The sequence below is a fragment of the Polypterus senegalus genome, chromosome 16, assembly GCF_016835505.1.
Source record: "Polypterus senegalus isolate Bchr_013 chromosome 16, ASM1683550v1, whole genome shotgun sequence".
Lineage (NCBI taxonomy): Eukaryota > Metazoa > Chordata > Cladistia > Polypteriformes > Polypteridae > Polypterus > Polypterus senegalus.
The window spans coordinates 67974838-67993664 of NC_053169.1; the positions used below are offsets into that span (position 1 = coordinate 67974838).

Consider the following 18827-nt stretch of genomic DNA (forward strand, 5'->3'; position numbering starts at 1 on the left):
CAGGCGGCGCCGATGCCGGTTTATCCCGTGGTTGCGGTTGGAGCCTTGAGGACGGAGGAGGGCGAGTGCCTCCTCCAGACAGAGTGGGGCGTCCGTCCTGGTTAGGCAGGGGGCCTCGGGTACAGGGCTTCGAAGCCCAGCCCTGTAGGGACCCGTGGCCACCGCCAGGCGGCGCCCCGGTGCCTAATTATCCCGGAAGACTTTGTGTGGCACCCGGAGAGCTGCCAGGAAGACAGCCGACACTTCCGCCACGCTGGGGCGTGGCTAAGGACGGAACACCTGGGGCTCATCCGGGAGCCTTATTTAAGGGGCCGCCTCCCTCCAGTCATGGGTGGAAGTCGGGAGGTAGCGGACTGAGCTGGAGAACGAGGACAGGAGGCGGCCAGGAAGCAAGGCACAGAACTGTGGGCCCTGGACTTGGGGGAATCAGTGCTGGAGGCACTGGGGTTGTGAGTGCACGTGACTTTCATGATTATTGTACATAGTGTAAATAAACAGTGTGATGGGTGAGAAAATGTTGTCCGTCTGTCTGTGCCGGGGCCAGCGTTCACAGTATATATGTAGATATGTATGTATATGTATATATATGTTTATATATGTGTGTGTGTATATATGTATATATATATATATATGTATTTGTGTGTATATATGTGTGTGTATGTATGTATATGTGTGTATATATGTAGATATATATGTATGTATATATGTGTATATGTATAGATATGTATATATATATATATGTTTATGTGTGTGTGTGTAAATATATATATATATGACAACAACACTCATCACTCACAACAGTGACAAAACAATTACATTGACAATCAGGTTACGTTATTTTCAAAATGTTTCCTTTTCTTTTCATTGCTTCTTTAACACACTACTTCTCCGCTGCGAAGCGCGGGTATTTTGCTAGTAAAATCAATAAAAAGCAAAAAAGAAAAGGAAAAAACATGGATTTGCATATGGAAGGTTATGTTTCACAAATGTGCTTAGAGAATGAAACAAAAGAATTGGATCAGCCTGGTGCTCCAGGTACAATCAATTCCTCAATAAGAACATGAGGGTACAGGTGGAAGCTAGTTGCCGATATAAGCACTTTGAGCTACTGTTTGTATGAAAATGTGCTATATAAATAAATGTTGTTGTTGTTGTTGATATTTTACACGTATATTACAAAGTATATTTTTAAACAATGAACAACATAAGGAGTTTTCAAGGAATGTACTACATAATAGCATTCTGGGCATGTACAAATCTCATGTCATGTTTTTAAAAACATAAGGTGAATAGAAATGGATAAGCTAGGTTGGGCTGAGAACCAAAAATCTTTTTTATTCGTCTATCATCGTGTACATCAGTTTTGTAGTGGAAAGGAATAGGAAAGAATTATTAATATTAGAAAAGAATACTATTTTTTACTGACTTTTACATCCAGCTGACCCAGTGGTTTACAAGGACATTCAAGTATATGTTGTCCAAGTTCTGAAAACTTCACAATGCTATTGCACCCTATAAAAGAGGAATAATATAAATATATTAATACCAACATTTCATTATCAGAATTAATCTTTTGTGACTATCGTCATGTCATATTTTTTTAATCTAGCTACATTTGAATTAAAAATATTCAAGTATATAGTAACAGCTCAACTCAGCTTTAACTTTATTATCACATATAGGCAAAATTTATTTGTTTTGTGCATCAACAACAAACTTACATAAACAGAGGATTTACATATAAAAAGGAGAAATACATTAAAAGGATATCTGAACACCAACGTGCATACATATATTCATACATATGCAAATACATGTACTAAAAATATAATTCTCTACAGTGGCTTATACAAATCTTACAGTGAATATGATTGTTGTGTATTCCAGTTACCTGTTCTAATTAAACAGCCTAACTGTTAAGTGAATGAATAATCTCTTACTTCTGAATGTTTTTATTCAAGATTGTAAGAATGTGTTTAATGCCACACAGCTAAAATGTAATTTATAATGTAGTGGGTGTCTAAGATCATTGAGGATTTGATGAAGTTTTTAACAACCAGGTCCTCAAATAGCTGTTGCACTGATTTTTGTTCCACAATCACTGTTTTAAACAGGTGCTGGATTTTGACTTTGTCTTGTGCACGCTTATTGCCAAAGACGTAGATTAAGCCACAAGAGAGAATGCTTCATTGAACATATGTACATTGTGACAGTTCACACTAAAGTAATTTGATTTACACATGAAAACAAGCCTTTTCTCAACTTTTTATGACCATCTAAAGCAGGGGTTCTCAACGTCGGTCCTGGGGACCCCCTGTGGCTGCAGGTTTTTGTTCCAACCAGATTCCTAACTTAATGACAACACCTTATAGCACTGATCTCATTTAATTAGCTGGTATTTTTTTTTTCTTTTATTCGACATTCAGAAAAGCATAGCAGCATGATTTTTACATTTATAAGACATTTATAAATATTTCTGCTTTTGCTATAGATTTAAATGCTTAACTCTCTTTTGTTGATTTCATTATACTTTGCCCTTTCTCTGTGCAGTTTTTCCCCCTTCACTGTATTTTAATAATGACAACTTAAAACGAGTAGAGCAGACACCCAGGCACACAACACTGAATAATCAAAGGCTGCAGCTACTTTAGAGTCAGACCCACTAATTAGTAAATAATGGATTAATTAAACAATTAGAACACCTAGAAAAGTGGAATGAAAATCAAGATGAAAATACTGTTAAAAAGAAAAAAAAATACATTATTCCTATATAACTGCTTGGTACATTTTAATATTTTTTTTTTAGCAAACTTAGTTTTCAATTTAATATATTGTTCCTTAAACACATACCTTGGGAAATATCAGTTCACTTAATTAGCCCAGGAGTTCAATTAAAAACAGAAGCTGGTTGGAACAAAAACCTGCAGCGACAGGGGGTCCCCAGGACCGACATTGAGAACCCAAATCTAAAGGATATTCATAGAAACATACAATGCCTTCCATAATGTTTGGGACAAAGATACATTTTCCTTGATTTACCCTTTTGTTCCATAGTATAAAATTACAAATCAAACAATTCAGACTTGATTAAATTGCACATGGCAGACTTTAATATACGGGTATTTGCATATACTTTGGTCAAAACAGGTAGAAATGACAACACCTTTTACACATGGTCCACTCCATTTCAAGGCAGAATAAGACATTAGGGACTTTCAAAACTAGACTTGATGTTGTTTAAGAAGAATAAAGTGGATACCACTGTGGAGCTTTGCTGAGCTAAATGGCCTGTTCTCATCTAGATTGTTCTAATGTGAAATAACAATGATAGGTATATTAAACCAGTCACATTAGTACTTTTGTTGCAAATACTTTGCATGCAGTAACTGCTTGGAGTTTGCAATTCATAGACATCACCAGGTAATGGGTATCTTCTCTGGTGATGCTCAGCCAAGCTTCTGATGCGGCCATCTTCAGTTCTTGCTTGTTTTGGGGACTTGTCCCCTTAAGAATATGGAAGGCATGCTGAGTTAATTTTAAAATTGGGTGACTGAGTTGGCCATTCAAGATTTTTCCATTTTTTAGCTTTGAAAAACTCCGGTGTTTCCTTAGCAGTATATTTGGGATCATTATCTTGTTGTAAGATAAAGCGCTGTAAAAAGAGTTAGAGACATTTACTGGAACTTGAACAGTATGATGTTTCTATATACCTCAGAATTCATTGTGCAACTACAGTCAGCAATTACATTATCAATTAAGATAAGTGTGCCTGTGTCAGCCATACATGCCCCAGCCATAACACCCCACCACCAAGTTTAACAGATGAGATGGTATGCTTTGGATAGTGGGTATTTTCATTTCATCTTCACACTTTGCTACTGCCATCACACTAATATATGTTCATTTTTGTGTTGTCTGTCCACAACACCTTTTTCCAGAATTCTGTGGGCTCTTAGAAGAACTTTTTCACAAAATTTAATCTGGCCATCTTGTTTTTTTAGCTAACTAATGGTTTGAATCTTGCTTTTGCCTCTTGTTTTTCTGTTAATTAAATCTTCTGCCAATACTGGCCTCTGACACGTACACACCTGCCTCCTTAATACTGTGTAAGATGGACGCGACCTCATTGACCCAACACAGACTGGACACGGGAGGCTAATGTAAAATAAATACTTTTATTTTTCTTCGTCTGTGGGCTACGCCTTCCCCATACCCACAGACAGAACATAGTCCCAAGCACACAAGTAACAAAGCACAAAAGCACTTTTCTCTTCCTCTCAGCTCCACCACTCCTCCCAGGCAACCTTGTCCTCCTCCACCTGACTCTGGCCCCTGAGTGGTGGTTGCTGGCTCCTTTTATAGTTCACCCAGAAGTGCTCGAGGTGCTTGATCACTGAGTTCTGGCTGCACTTCCGGGTGTGATGAATATGCTGCCGACACGGGCTCAGAAGTCCCAAACACAGCACCCACTGGCGGTGCCTGCGGGACCCAATAGGGCTGCAGCCAACTCCAATTCCCAGGGAGCCCTGTGGGAAACCGAGGCACTGCTCCACCCCAGGGGGGCGGCCATCTAGCGTCCAGGGGGAGGTATTGCACTGTACAGGGCTGTTACAACTGCATATAGTGTGGAGGGGGGTCCCGGCCTGCCATAACTGTTTCTGATCTGTCAGACAGGTGTTTTGGAATTATTTTCTACCATAGTGAGGATTCTTCTGTCATCAGCAGTGAAGGTCTTCCTTAGCCTGCCTGTCCCTTTGTGAATACTGAACTCACCAGTGTTTTCTTTCTTTTTAGTTATATTCCAAAAAGTTGACTTTGGTAATCCTAAGGTGATACCAATGTCTCTACTGGTTTTATTTTTGATTTTCACCTGACAATGGCTTCTTTCACTTTTATTGGCACAGCTCTTATTCTCATATTGAACAATGGCAACTACAGACTCCAATAATAGTTTATAGGTAGAAGTAAGATAAGGTATCTTATGCCTTTACTAATGAAGCAATGAAACACACCTGAGTAATTATAAATATCTGTGTTACCAAAAATTATGCTACCTTGAAATGGGTGGATTATATATAAAAAGTGTTGCGATTTGTATATGGTGTGACTGAAATGTATGCAATTGCAAATACAATTAAATTTAAAGTCTGCAATATGCATTTAATTACATCTGGATTGTTCTATTTCTAATTTTAAACTATAGAAGAGAGGGGTACATCAAGGAAAAATGTGTCTCTGTCCCAGACATTATTAAGAGCACAGAGGCTGTGCATCTTCGCCTTTTAAGTATTTGTAGGATGAGATTTTTCTACTAGTTCACCATTTATTTCTGTATGACGGACCTCTGTCCTTATTTTCCTAAAATCACTGACCACCTCTTTAGTTTTCTTTGCATTTATTACAGGGAAATTTTTAAAGAACTATTTGGTAAACTCACACTTTAAGAATTCTACATCTCTTGACAAAATATTGACTGGGCAAACCATCAGCCTTTAAGAATTGCACCATTGCCATGCCATCTACATATTTATAAAAGGTGCCGACATTTATTTACATATAAAGAGTACAGTATGGGAGACAACTTGCAGCCCAGGGGCATTTCAACAATAATGGTTTTTATGGATTAAATGGTGATGTTAAATCTCACTTGCTGGGTGCAATTTACAAGAAATTGATAAGCCAGATAGTAAGTTTTGAGTTTACCCCAAGTACTACCAGTATGTCTACTAATAGATATGGTTGGATGGTACTAAAATCTATAAACATAATCTTAACAAAACTGCTTCTTTGTTCTAGAAGTTCAAGGACATTGATTAGCAAAACCAACAGCACATCTTCCACCTACTGTTCCTGTATGAAAGATAAACTGGTACAGATCAAGATGGAGGTTAACCTCCATGAATAGGCACCTTAAAGGAAGTCATTCAAAAAAAGGGTTGCCAGAATAAACATTAATACAACTGGGCACAAGATTATTAATTTCTTTTGGCTTACTGCTATTAGGCACCATGACAATCACTGATCATTTCCAGATGTCTGAAATGACTGTCTTATCAGAAGACCATTGGAACAATGTTAGAAAAGTCTGTGCTAATCGATTAGAACAATCCTGTAGTATTTTACAACTGGTATACAAGTATGTATTGTTCATAAATTGCAATGTAAAATCACATTTTAAAATGAAGATTGGTTATAGCTGTGCATGAGAAAACAAAATATATACATTTACTGTAAATACCTTTGATTGGGTGGTAAGTCTAAAAGAAAAAATCAAAAGTAACACCACTTGGTTCATTTTTCATTTCTAAAAACTCCTTTGGTATTTTTAACTGCAATGACATTTTCTTCTATATTATACTTTTTTGTAGTAACAGTGTAGTGCAATTCAAAGTGGAGCAGAAAAATGTATTTTTTACCATTACAGCACAGGTATTTTAAGAGACTTCCATTCAAATAGCATAGGCACTACACCTCACTATGTTTAGAGTCTGCTTGTAAAACACATTTTGTTTCAGCTAATTTATTTCTTTTCTACTGTTTATACAGTATTTTTAAACACACAATGTTGGTAGCCCTGAACGAATCTCTGCCCACTGGACAAAAAAGCAACCCTGTATGAGGTACAGATCCACCACAAGGCACACTCACTCCTACATTCACCCACAAAGGGCAAATTTAGATTTGTAATATTCAGAATGTGGTAAGAAATTAAAGTAAGGGATGCAGTGTTAGTGCTACTGCCTCACAGAAAGGAGTGTGGGTGCTCACTGTGTGGAGTCTGCAAATGGGTCTGCATGGGTTTGCTTCAATTTTCTCCCACAGTCCAAAGACATGCAGGTTAGATGAACTGGCGATGCTAAATTGTTCCCTGATGTAGGTTTGTGTGTGTATATTTGTGAGTGTGTTCACCTTGTGATGGACTGGTGTGCTGTTCAGTGTTTAATCTTGCCTGAGCATTTTTCTTGCTGGGATAGGTTTCATCTGCTCCTGCCCTGGACAAGTGGGATTAAAGGATCAGTCGATCAATTAATACTGTAGTCTGTCTCTCTTGACTGTTGAATATCCTTAAAACAGATAGAGAAATATTCTGCACAATTTCAATGACACATTAGTTTCATGTTTAGCTGGGGAGAGGTAACAACAACTTGTACATTTTGGCTACAGACTTTTCCTCTTTTACACATCCAATAGCTGCTTTTGTTGGCAAAACAAATTGACTTAGCATCAGCAACTGAAATGGCAGTACACGCATGCCTGGTGCTTATACTGTAAATAACTAGCACAGTCAAATACTTGTTTAGTAAATCAGAAACAATAGTACAATGGTAAATCTATCTGTCTTGATCATATTGTGCATTTAGGACCATCTGTTCATCTTATATGCTAGCCTTTACTGCCCTCTTTCTTTGTGTATCTTGTTTCCTTTGTTTATTGGAAATTCCAGCCCTCTTGTGGATGCCAGATGACATTATCCCCAGGAAAGATGCCAGACATTTTATATATATAGACACAAAATGCTTCAAATTTCAAATCAGTTAGCTAAATCTCACCTGAACCAATGTTAGGTTATGCAAACATTTTCTAACTTGTTAAAATTAGAAAATACTAATTCTGGCACATATTAAAATGCAAATACAACCTTAAAACAACATTTTCAGTAATTTAAATATTGTTAATAGTTTTTGAGCATTTTTTCATAATTTACAAGTTTTAAATATGTTAATATAAGACTTCGTGCATATTGTAAAGTCATATTACAAACAATTTACTTTATTTGACATGACAAACAAAATGCAATCTTTTTTTATGTGCATCTTTTCCCCCTTAAAGCTTAAATATCAAACTTATGTTTAAGGAACTTTATCAGTATGGGTGAATAGACCAATCAAATTATATTATCTTTGCACTGAGAGACAAAAGGAAATGCAAATAAAAGAATGCTGCATCATGATTAGACATGTAAGTAAGAATTTCACAGTTCTCTGTACATATATATTTCTTTGTATTGTACATCTGTTGTCAATAAATAACCTTAACAAATTGCTTGAGGAATGCATTAATTGCAACACTGGAATAGAACACAGTCATCTCAATAGCAGAAGACAAAATGTAAGATTTCTTCTTAAAAACAGTTTCTGTTTTAACATATTATTGGAAGGCTATAAAAAGTCTGCATGCACGGTGCAAATCAGGTAGTAACCTACACATCCTTGCAGAATTCAGCAATGAAATACTCTACTGTATTCATGGTAAGTTAAGTGTAAGCATTAACATAAAGTTCATGCAGAAACCATTTCACATTATGAACATCAATCAATGTGAGCATTACTGTCTGTTCTTAATGACTGAAATGCCCAAAAAAGTATCTAGTAATATAAACAATTGTACCTCTATAACTGTAGGAGCAGAAAACAGATGCAGCAGACATTTGTCTTTCCAGTTCAAATTCCGGGTTCTTCCAATGTATCTCCAGTGGCATCTCATTAAGTGGGTCAATTTTAGATCGTCGTGTTAACATGTCAATACAAGGAGTTGAAAATGTATGCTTTGGATCACTATAAAACAATCATAAATATTAAATATTACAATCAGCCTTTTAAATAATGAATACATTAATGACTTATCCAATACCACTTCAAATGACTGCGGTGGGTTGGCACCCTGCCCAGGATTGGTTCCTGCCTTGTGCCCTGTGTTGGCTGGGATTGGCTCCAGCAGACCCCCGTGACCCTGTATTCGGATTCAGCGGGTTAGAAAATGGATGGATGGATGGACTTCAAATGATCTCTTTTTCAGTTTTAGATTTAACAGTAGGCTGAACTTAAGATTTCAAACCCTGTTACTTTGCTTTTCATGATTGCTTTTATATGCTTCAAAACAAATTGTTACAGGCATTTTTTTAAATTTCCAAACACAACTGTATATCTTAATGAACTACATTCTGTCCAGAAAAACATGTCAAGGTGAAATGTATTTTTTATGAATAGGAAATTCCAACCATCCATTATTCAACCCGAAATTCACTCAATCATAAAATGACAATCTGAAAAACAAAAAACATGGCAGAAAAAAAAGTCACAGTAAGCTGAAAAGGGCAAATACTCACTTAAAAACAATGAGTTACACTTCTTCTTCTGTCACTGCTCGCTACTAAAGAGCCTTTTGCTGTAGGTGCAAATAACATTCCATTTTTTGTATTTTTTGTTTTTTTCTTTATTCTGTATTGTAGAATTCTATCACATGTTAAATTGCTGAACAACTTATAATGTAGTGGATGAGTGTGATCATTAAGATATTGACTAATCAATCTTTGGATCTGTCTACAGATAATGTCCACAAATATTTAACCAGTCTGCAGGAAACTTTAAACATGAAGTGCAGTTTTTATTTTTACCACTTTTTACTAACTATTGTTGCTGTAGACAGCATGTTAAAAATATATAAGACAGAGAACATTTTTAAAATAAGAGGAGGCTCTGCCCCCTGCTCGCTTCACTCACCAACCCCCACTAGGGCGCTATGCGCTAGCCACTTCGTGGCTGTGCCGCTCACATATAGGGAAGCGGATGCACAATTTAAACAGATTTACTTATTTACTTTGGAATTGTTACATATGCATGATAGACCTAACTATTTTACATTACAGCGAGTAATTAACCATAGTAAAAAATAGTAAAACGTAATAAATTGAAAGAAAATTATGTTTCATGTTGCATTAGAGGTATTTGTTGCGTTGTACGTTTTTGTTCTGTTTGGCTTTGAAATTAACACGTAAATACTTTTTAAACTTAAACTTTTACTGTAAAACTTCAGTAAAAGCAATATATGGAATTAACTTTTTGTAAATATTGCATTGAATTTTGATTCCGTGTTTGGTGTTACATCGTGACAACGCAACGTATAACTACCCGTGAGTGAACATAGTTTCTTTCTCTCTACTAAATAAACTGACTTTTTCAAATGTTTGTCCCTGTGATTTGTTAATTGTGATAGCAAAAGCTATTCTAACGGGAAACTGTAAATGTTTTAATACGAATGGCATATCAAGATCTCCTTTGGTTTCTAATGTTATATGCGGAAGATGTACTACATTACCTTTCTTGTCGCCTGTTAAAATTTTACATGTCAGAATTGTTCAACCAATTTTGAATACAACTAATCTTGTCCTATTGCATAGCCCATCACTCATACATAAGTTGCACAATAACATTACGATACATCCTTCTTTCAACAGTAATTCAGCTGGTGGAAGACCGGACAGTGTTAACGGTTGTAGATATTCTACGGGATATTGTATATTGATGTTTTCAGCTTCCGCACCATCAGCACCAACTGTTTCACCATAGTCTATTGATATGCATTTAACCAATTTGCCATGTTACCAATCAACAATTTTTGGGTTAATGTATTTTACTTCATTGTTTCTCGGTGCTAGGATTGCCTGTGTACTCATTTCTTCTGTTGATAATCCTTCCTTGTTCCGTGCCTCTATTGTTGAGGCGGCTGACCAGAGCTGTGGCCGCAAGGTGGTCGGTGCCTGTCGTGGTGGCAATCCCTAAAGCCGTTGGTGGACACTGGCGGTAAGGGATGCCGTCAAGCTGAAGAAGGAGTCCTACCGGACCTTTTTGTCCTGTGGGACTCTGGAGGCAGCTAATAGGTACTGACAGGCCAAGCAGAATGCGGCATCAGTGGTTGCTGAGGCAAAAACTCGGGCATGGAAGGAGTTTGGGGTGTCCATGGTGAACGACTTTCAGACGGCTTCAAGGAGATTCTGGTCCACTGTCCGGTGTCTCAGGAGGGGGAAACAGTGCAGTGTCAAGTGTCAACACCGTATATGGTGGGGATGGTGCACTGCTGACCTCGATTCGGGACGTTGTGGGTCGGTGGGGGGAGTACTTCGAAGACCTCCTCAATCCCACTTACATGTCTTCCAATGAGGAAGCAGAGCCTGGGGACTCGGAGGTGGGCTCTCCCATCTCTGGGACTGAGGTCACTGAGGTGGTCAAAACATTCCTTGGTGGCAGGGCCCCGGGGGTGGATGAGATACGCCCAGAGTTCCTCAAGGCTTTGGATGTTGTAGGACTGTCTTGGTTGACACATCTCTGCAACATCACATGGACATTGGGGACAGTTCCTCTGGATTGGCAGACCGGGGTGGTGGTCCCCTCTTTAAGAAGGGGGACTAGAGGGTGTGTTCCAACTACAGAGGGATCACACTCCTCAGCTTCCCTGGAAAAGTCTATTTGGGGGTTCTGGAGAGTAGGGTCCATCGGATAGTCGAACCTCGGATTCAGGAGGAACAGTGTGGTTTTTGTCCTGGTCGCGGAACAGTGCACCAGCTCTACACCCTTAGCAGAGCCCTGGAGGGTGCATGGGAGTTTGCCAAACCAGTCTACATGTGTTTTGTGGACTTAGAAAAGGCGTTCGACCGTGTGCCTCGGGGAATCCTGTAGGGGGTGCTTCGGGAGTATGGGGTACCGGACCTCCTGGCTGTTCGGTCCCTGTGCAACCGGTGTCAGAGCTTGGTCCGCATTGTCGGCAGTAAGTCGAACCCATTTCCAGTGAGACGTGGACTCCGCCAGGGCTGCCCTTTGTCACTGATTCTGTTCATAACTTTTATGGACAGAATTTCTAGGCGCAAGCCAGGGTGTTGAGGAGGTCCGGTTTGGTGGACTCAGGATTGGGTCACTGCTTTTTTCCTTCAACAGGCCGTGATCTTCAGCTCTCTCTGAATTGGTTCGCAGCTGAGTGTGAAGCGGCTGGGATTGGAATCAGCACCTCCAAATCCGAGACCATGGCCCTCAGCCGGAAAAGGGTGGAGTGCCCTCTCAGGGTTGGAGGCGAGATCCTGCCCCAAGTGGAGGAGTTCAAATATCTCAGGGTTTTGTTCACAAGTGACGGTAGAATGGAGCGTGAGATCGACAGGCGGATCGGTGCGGTGTCTGCAGTGATGCGGGCAATGCATCGGTCTGTTGTGGTGAAAAACGAGCTGAGCCATAAGGCAAAGCTCTCAATTTACCAGTTGATTTACGTTCCTACCCTCACCTATGGTCATGAGCTATGGGTAGTGACCGAAAGAACGAGATTGCGAATACAAGTGGCTGAAATGAGTTTCCTCTGCAGGGTGTCTGGGCTTTCCCTTAAAGATAGGGTGAGAAGCTCAGTCATCCGGGAGGGTCTCAGATGAGAGGAGTCAGATGAGGTGGCTCAGGCATCTGATCAGGATGCCTTCTGGACGCCTCCCTGGTGAGGTATTCTGGGCACATCCAACCAGGAGGAGGCCCCGGGGAAGATCCAGGACACGCTGGAGGGACTATGTCTCCCGGCTGGCCTGGGAACGCCTCGGGATTCTCCCAGAAGAGCTAGAAGAAGTGGCCGGGGAGAGGGAAGTCTAGGCCTCTCTGCTCAAGCTGCTGCCCCCGCGACCCAACCTCGGATAAGCGGAGGAAGATGGATGGATGGATGGATTGTATTCATAATGAAGGAACACAGTTACCTAAGATATAACAACATTGGTATCCGACAACAATATGGCTGCCATTAACAAAAATAAAAACATAGCACCTAGGTTATTATGGTTAAGACAAAATTGTGATGCAAAGAACTGTTATTTAAAAACCACCTTAAGAAATATACTGTATATTACTCAAAAAATAGAGAAAAACAAACAGGAAGCTGAAAAGTTACTAGTATGCAGTTGTTTTAAATGAAAATGTAATGAATTTAAAATGTGTTGGGAGAAGCTAGCTTGTAAGTAACCAGACCAATGTGTTTTACTAAGGTATAGTTGGTTGGATACAACAAATGGATGTCTTGCATGAAGAAACATGCTTTCTGTACAATTTCTTTTAGTCAGTGAAAGCTTTTGTAGAGATTTAGGTTGTCAGTAGATTCTCAGATGCTTGTGTACAAGTATTATATAAATGCAAGAGGTAGTCCAATAGAATTGGAAATGAGAATGTTTTAAACACAAACTTCAGCAATGGAGGTTTACACCAATAGTGGCATTCCAAAGAGGAATTGATAGTAGAAGGTTTTTAATATATTTCTTGAAATTTCAGTAAAGAGTAAAATATCCAATCAGATGGAATCAAAGTCATTAATAATACATCTTATTTAATATTCTTAGTCTGGCTGTTACTGTGATAACCTGAAGTAAGATTCAATTTAATGCCCATATTGGCAGAAAATATTTCCAAAAAGGGAAACATGTTAGAACCTACAGCTGAAACCCGTGTGGACAAAAGTACACTTCAATAAAAACAATTGTCAAATTCTTGCCTGTAAAAGAATAAAATTTGGTGCTTTAGAAAACCTGTACACCCATTATTAAAAATACTGTACTTGTACATCCATGAGAGGAGGGTGAACTTATCTATACTAATAAAAGGCAAAGCCCTCACTCACTCACTCACTCACTGACTGACTCACTCACTCACTCACTGACTCATCACTAATTCTCCAACTTCCCGTGTGGGTGGAAGGCTGAAATTTGGCAGGTTCATTCCTTACAGCTTCCTTACAAAAGTTGGGCAGGTTTTATATCGAAATTCTACGCGTAATGGTCATAACTGGAAGCAGTTTTTCTCCATTTACTGTAATGGAGATGAGCTTCAACGCCGTGGGGGCGGAGTTTCGTGTGACATCATCACGCCTCCCACGTAATCACGCAGTACATAGAAAACCAGGAAGACCTCAAAAAAGCGCTCAAGAAAACATGCATTATATAATTGAGAAGGCAGCAAAACAATAAGAAGCGAGCGAGTGACATATACAACTATATTCATGAGTTCTGCTACTTCGGAAACAAAGCACGATGTAAACCTACACTTTAAATTAAGTTCATAGACAGGCTGCCGCTGGCGTTTGTAATTTAGTGCCTGCCCATATAAGGCAGTCCGTCAGCGGCAATCCAATAGCAAACTGCCACAGGTAAATATTCACGGGTGAAGGACTGTGCTTATGGAGAGGAAGATGAGATGGTCAGGGTGGTGTTTGACACAAACTCAGCGAAACTGCGAGAGAAAGTTTTAAGTGCCAGGACTAAGGTAACATTAAATACAGCCATGGACATAGCACGAGATGGCACCAGCACAGCTGGGAACCTTCGATGCATGTACACCGAGTGGCTCACGTGAACTGCGCAGTGCACAGATAAAAGCAACAGTTCCAAAGAGCTGAACAAAACCGAATTACACAATTGAAAAGGCAGCAAAAATATGAAGCGTCTGATACATATAAGCATATTCATAAATCCAACTACTGCGGAAACAAAGCACACGTTGGAAAAGTCAATGTCCCGCTAAAGGAAGACAGTGTAAAAAACCCGTGCATGCAGTGTGTCAGGTCTCAGATAAAGAAGAAGACGAGCTGTTTATTGATGCAGTAAGATGAATGAAACCTGTCATCTTTACAACGATTGACAAACACGGAATGTAACTTGAACACAACACATCCTACAAATACGAACCTGATTGAAAGAAATAATGATAATCAAATCCTTGATGACAGCAACACTCAGTAACACTCACAAAACAAATACTGTATATTGACAGTCATGTTACGTTATTTTTAAAATGTTCCCTTTTCTTTTTCTAGCTTTTTTAACACACTACTTCTCGCTGCGATACGCGGGTATATATATATGTATATATATATATCCCGATCTACATACTCAAATAATGGATACTTTATTCGCCATCAATGATTGTTTTGGTAAAGCCATACTCAGTGTATTCATTAGATGAGCGGTAAAAAGTAAGAGCGAGGGAGGATGACTTATTGAGGCATGCAGGCTGTAGTGCTTGCGTCAACTCTATCTGAATTGCGATCACATTTGAAAAATATATCTTTTCAAGTTCTATTTAGTCCATATGTGTCAAACTCAAGGGCAGCAGGCCACATCCGGCCCGGCGTGTAATTATATCCGGCCCGCAGATCATTTTATATACTGTATTATTGTTATTAAAGCCCGGGTATATGAAGTGCTGGTAACACAATAAACTACAGATCCCATAATGCAGCGCTTCAGCTGCCTTGCTGAACACTTACCGCGTTAATCAAGTCTAATCAAGTCTTATGATGCTGCAAGTTATTGCGAAGCTAGCTCACACGATGCTGAAGAGAAAAGTTGATTCTGAAAATAGAGCCTTTAAAAACCGATGGGAGGCTGAGTATATGTTTACTGAACCCGTGTGTCTCATTTGTGGAGCTAATGTGGCTGTAATTACAGAATTTAATCTAAGACGGCACTATGAGACAAAACATCAGGGTAACCTGAATGCAATGCAGAAGATACAGAAAGCAGCATAATTAAATAAGAATCTGACACTTCAGCGGACGTTTTAACCCGTGCACAATCACAAAGTGATTTCAAGTGAAGCTGCTTTTATGGGAGACACAAATGCACCTTGCACCTTGCCCCACTTTCCCTGTTGCCAAGTAATGTTAAACCAAGTCGTCACTACGGTGTTCCCAAATACGCACTTTGCTGATAAACTGAGCGCACTGCGCACTGAGTTTGCACGGCGCTTTGGTGACTTTGAAGAACAAAAAAAGTCCGTCTACATGCGGCTCGAACCTTGTGCATGTTTGGTAGCACATATCTGTGTGAGAAGCTCTTCTCAGTGATAAAGACTAACAAAACAGCACACAGGAGTCGCCTCACTGATGAGCACCTGCAATCCATCCTGAGAATCTCTACAACACAGAACCTCACACAAACAGAAACGAACCTGTGGCCAAAAAAGATGCCAGGCGTCCAGCTCTAAAATGACATATGAGCAAAGACAACTGAATGATTTGATTTGTTATTGCTGAAAGGAACACATTTTATTTATATTTCCAGGTTTTGTTATGCAGCATGTTCATATTTGAATTTGTATAATTTTGACAGGATATATTTTTATGGAGAGCAAAATCTTTTGGGATATTTAAAATCTAAGTTTATTTTTATATAAAATTACATAAGAGTAAAGAAATTTGAATGTTTGTTCTTTTAACGTTTACTTTATTTCTAACTTGTATAATTTAGACAGGATATATTTTTATGGAGAGCAAAATATTATAAGTTGTTTAAGGTTTGAGTTGATTTATTCACGAATAATATTCCTGTCTGTTTTTACCATTTTACCATTCACCATATATGTGTATATGTATAGATATGTATATATATATATGTTTATGTGTGTGTGTGTAAATATATATATATATATATATATATATATATATATATATATATATATGACAACAACACTCATCACTCACAACAGTGACAAAACAATTACATTGACAATCATGTTACGTTATTTTCAAAATGTTTCCTTTTCTTTTTCATTGCTTCTTTAACACACTACTTCTCCGCTGCGAAGCGCGGGTATTTTGCTAGTATTATAATAAAATCCAAGGAGATTTTCTCTCATGGTAAATGCTGGAGGAAAGACAGTTGCAATAGATAATTTAGGTTTCTAGATAAAAATTTAGCTATTAAAAACTTCATATACCAAACATATTCCGTTATATCACTGTTCATAGAAGGCTACCAAAACTAGTATTGAAATGATTGGCTGTACAAATATGACAGTGTGATGTCCCCAGCATAGCACTCACTGTTGAAGATATTCAGGAACCAATTTTAGACCCTGCAGAACATTTAAAAACTAGGGGGCTTTGCCCCCTGCTCGCTTTGCTCGCCCACCCCATGTTTGGTTTACTGGATATACAATACAATTTATTTTTTGTATAGCCCAAAATCACACAAGAAGTGCCGCAATGGGCTTTAACAAACCCTGCCTCCTGACAGCTCCCCAGCCTTGACCCTCTAAGAAGACCAGAAAAAACTCCCAAAAAAAAAACCCATTGTAGGGAAAAAATGGAAGAAACCTTGGGAAAGGCAGTTCAAAGAGAGAGCCCTTTCCAGGTAGGTTTCGGCGTGCAGTGGGTGTCAAAAAGTAGGGCGTCAATACAATACAGTACAACACACAGAACAGAACAAATCCTCAATACTGTAGAAAAATAAAAATTTGAGAAGTACAAAGTAGAATTTCAATATCAGAATTTAAAATTTTAATATCAGTAACGAAGTTTGGGTACAACCCTCACAATTCAAAAGTAGCCCTTAAAAGGGCTAGTGACTTACATTAATGACATCAGTGATGATGTCTTCTGAAGTATGGATTGACATCTATAGCCAGCATGTCTATTACCTGTCATAGAATGCAAAGGTGGGAACCTAGTATAGACAACAGCTGTATAGAAATGAGGGCAACTTTGTGGATGCAAACATGGTCGTTGTATAACGACTATCTCTAGTCATTGTTATACACATTATTAGCAACATAAACAAGTAATGTTTGAAGTTTTTTTGAAGTAAATAATTGTGCTGTCAATACCAGTGATACTATTAAATTGTCTGATCACAGACAAAATACAGGACTAGGTGTATTTTTGTGAGCTGTGAAAAAAAAATTAACTGCTTGCAAGCTACTAAGAATTAAAAGCTGTTTAATTATAACGGCAGTTTATTCATACAGGCGTCTGTCATAAGATAAGGTGAAGTAAGTTGAACTTGGGAAACTTCCTGTAGGAACACGTCCGTTAGACAAAGGAAAGATGACCTTTCCTTCTTTGGGGTCTGTCTTGATACATACACAAAAAAGAAATGGTTGGCCGAATTGATTAAATACTTAAATGCTGTTTCATAAGTAAGGGAGAGGGAGGAAAATGAATATTAAAGCCGAATGAAACCAGAAAACTTGGCTCTTCTGCTTTGTAAAGTATGAATCCACATACTCAACTGTGACTAAATAAAGACTGATTGATTGAACTATTCCTGTCTTCCTCAGGGGTTACTTCCACAGTTTATTTGGTGCCCGAACAGGGACAGTTGGCGGCTGCAGGCTCCGGGCTCAAGTCCGACTGATGGATCCACAGAGGACCAGCGAGATAGTTAGAACTGGTGAGGCTAGCTCCGGAAAAAGTTAGGACTGATTCTTCCCCGGGCTGGGAACCATGGGCCTCAGTTCTCAATTGGAGACAGGAACAAGATTGGTGACTAGTGAGTACAACTGCTTTACCGTTCGGTAGAGGTACTGGCGACATAACGATAAGAGCGCCTCTTGGAATGAGACGGAGTCTTAAGTAGACTAGTAATTAGAAGGGAGAGGTGGAAGTTTAGTAAAAAGGGAAAGTACCTCCTGGTTGGGGAATCGCTAAAGTATAAGGATACTAAGCAGTGTGAAGTGTGAAATGATTAGTGAGGTGCTGGGAATGCTGAGTTAGTATGCTCCCTGGAATGAGACAGAGTCTTTTTAGAGGCTCGGAATAAAGTAAAAAAGGGGGGAGTGGGAAGAACATATAGGTGGTAAGCACCTCATGGTCGGGGAAAGCACTGTTACATGGGAGGGCAAGATTCTTGACTCTGATAGTCTGGTTATATTCCTGACTCAACGGGTTAAGTCTGTTGTGGAAACCATAAGCGGTAACCAGCTTGACCGAGTCCGCTAAAGAAGGAAACAACAGACAGCGATCCGGGGAGAAGAAGGGATTGGGAGTGAAGCAACATTGGGGAGGTCATGATGGGGAATGTATTAAGAAAGAAATCGAAAAAATAGGGTGTAAATGAGGAACCTCTGTATAGAGGATTTTTTTCATAAAATGTACCAAAGTGAAAGAAAGGTGGCTCCCCAAGATGCTACATAGAATAGAAAACAGGGTTAGATTTTAAAAAAGAATGTAAATGGTGGAATAAACAGAGCGAACAGCAGGTGGCCAGTAGAAGGCTTTGGTAATATGAGTGAAATATAGAATGTTACGAAGATTTTATGTAG

At 39.0% G+C, this 18827-nt stretch overlaps 1 long non-coding RNA gene across 1 annotated transcript in view; it reads right to left on the reverse strand.

The window, feature by feature from the left end:
- Positions 1-8486: 8486 nt before the first annotated feature.
- Positions 8487-18827, reverse strand: part of LOC120516987 — a 52915-nt gene continuing 42574 nt past the window's right edge. The window contains exon 3 of the long non-coding RNA XR_005630954.1: positions 8487-8555. This is a non-coding gene — a long non-coding RNA (uncharacterized LOC120516987). The remainder of the gene's footprint in view (positions 8556-18827) is intronic.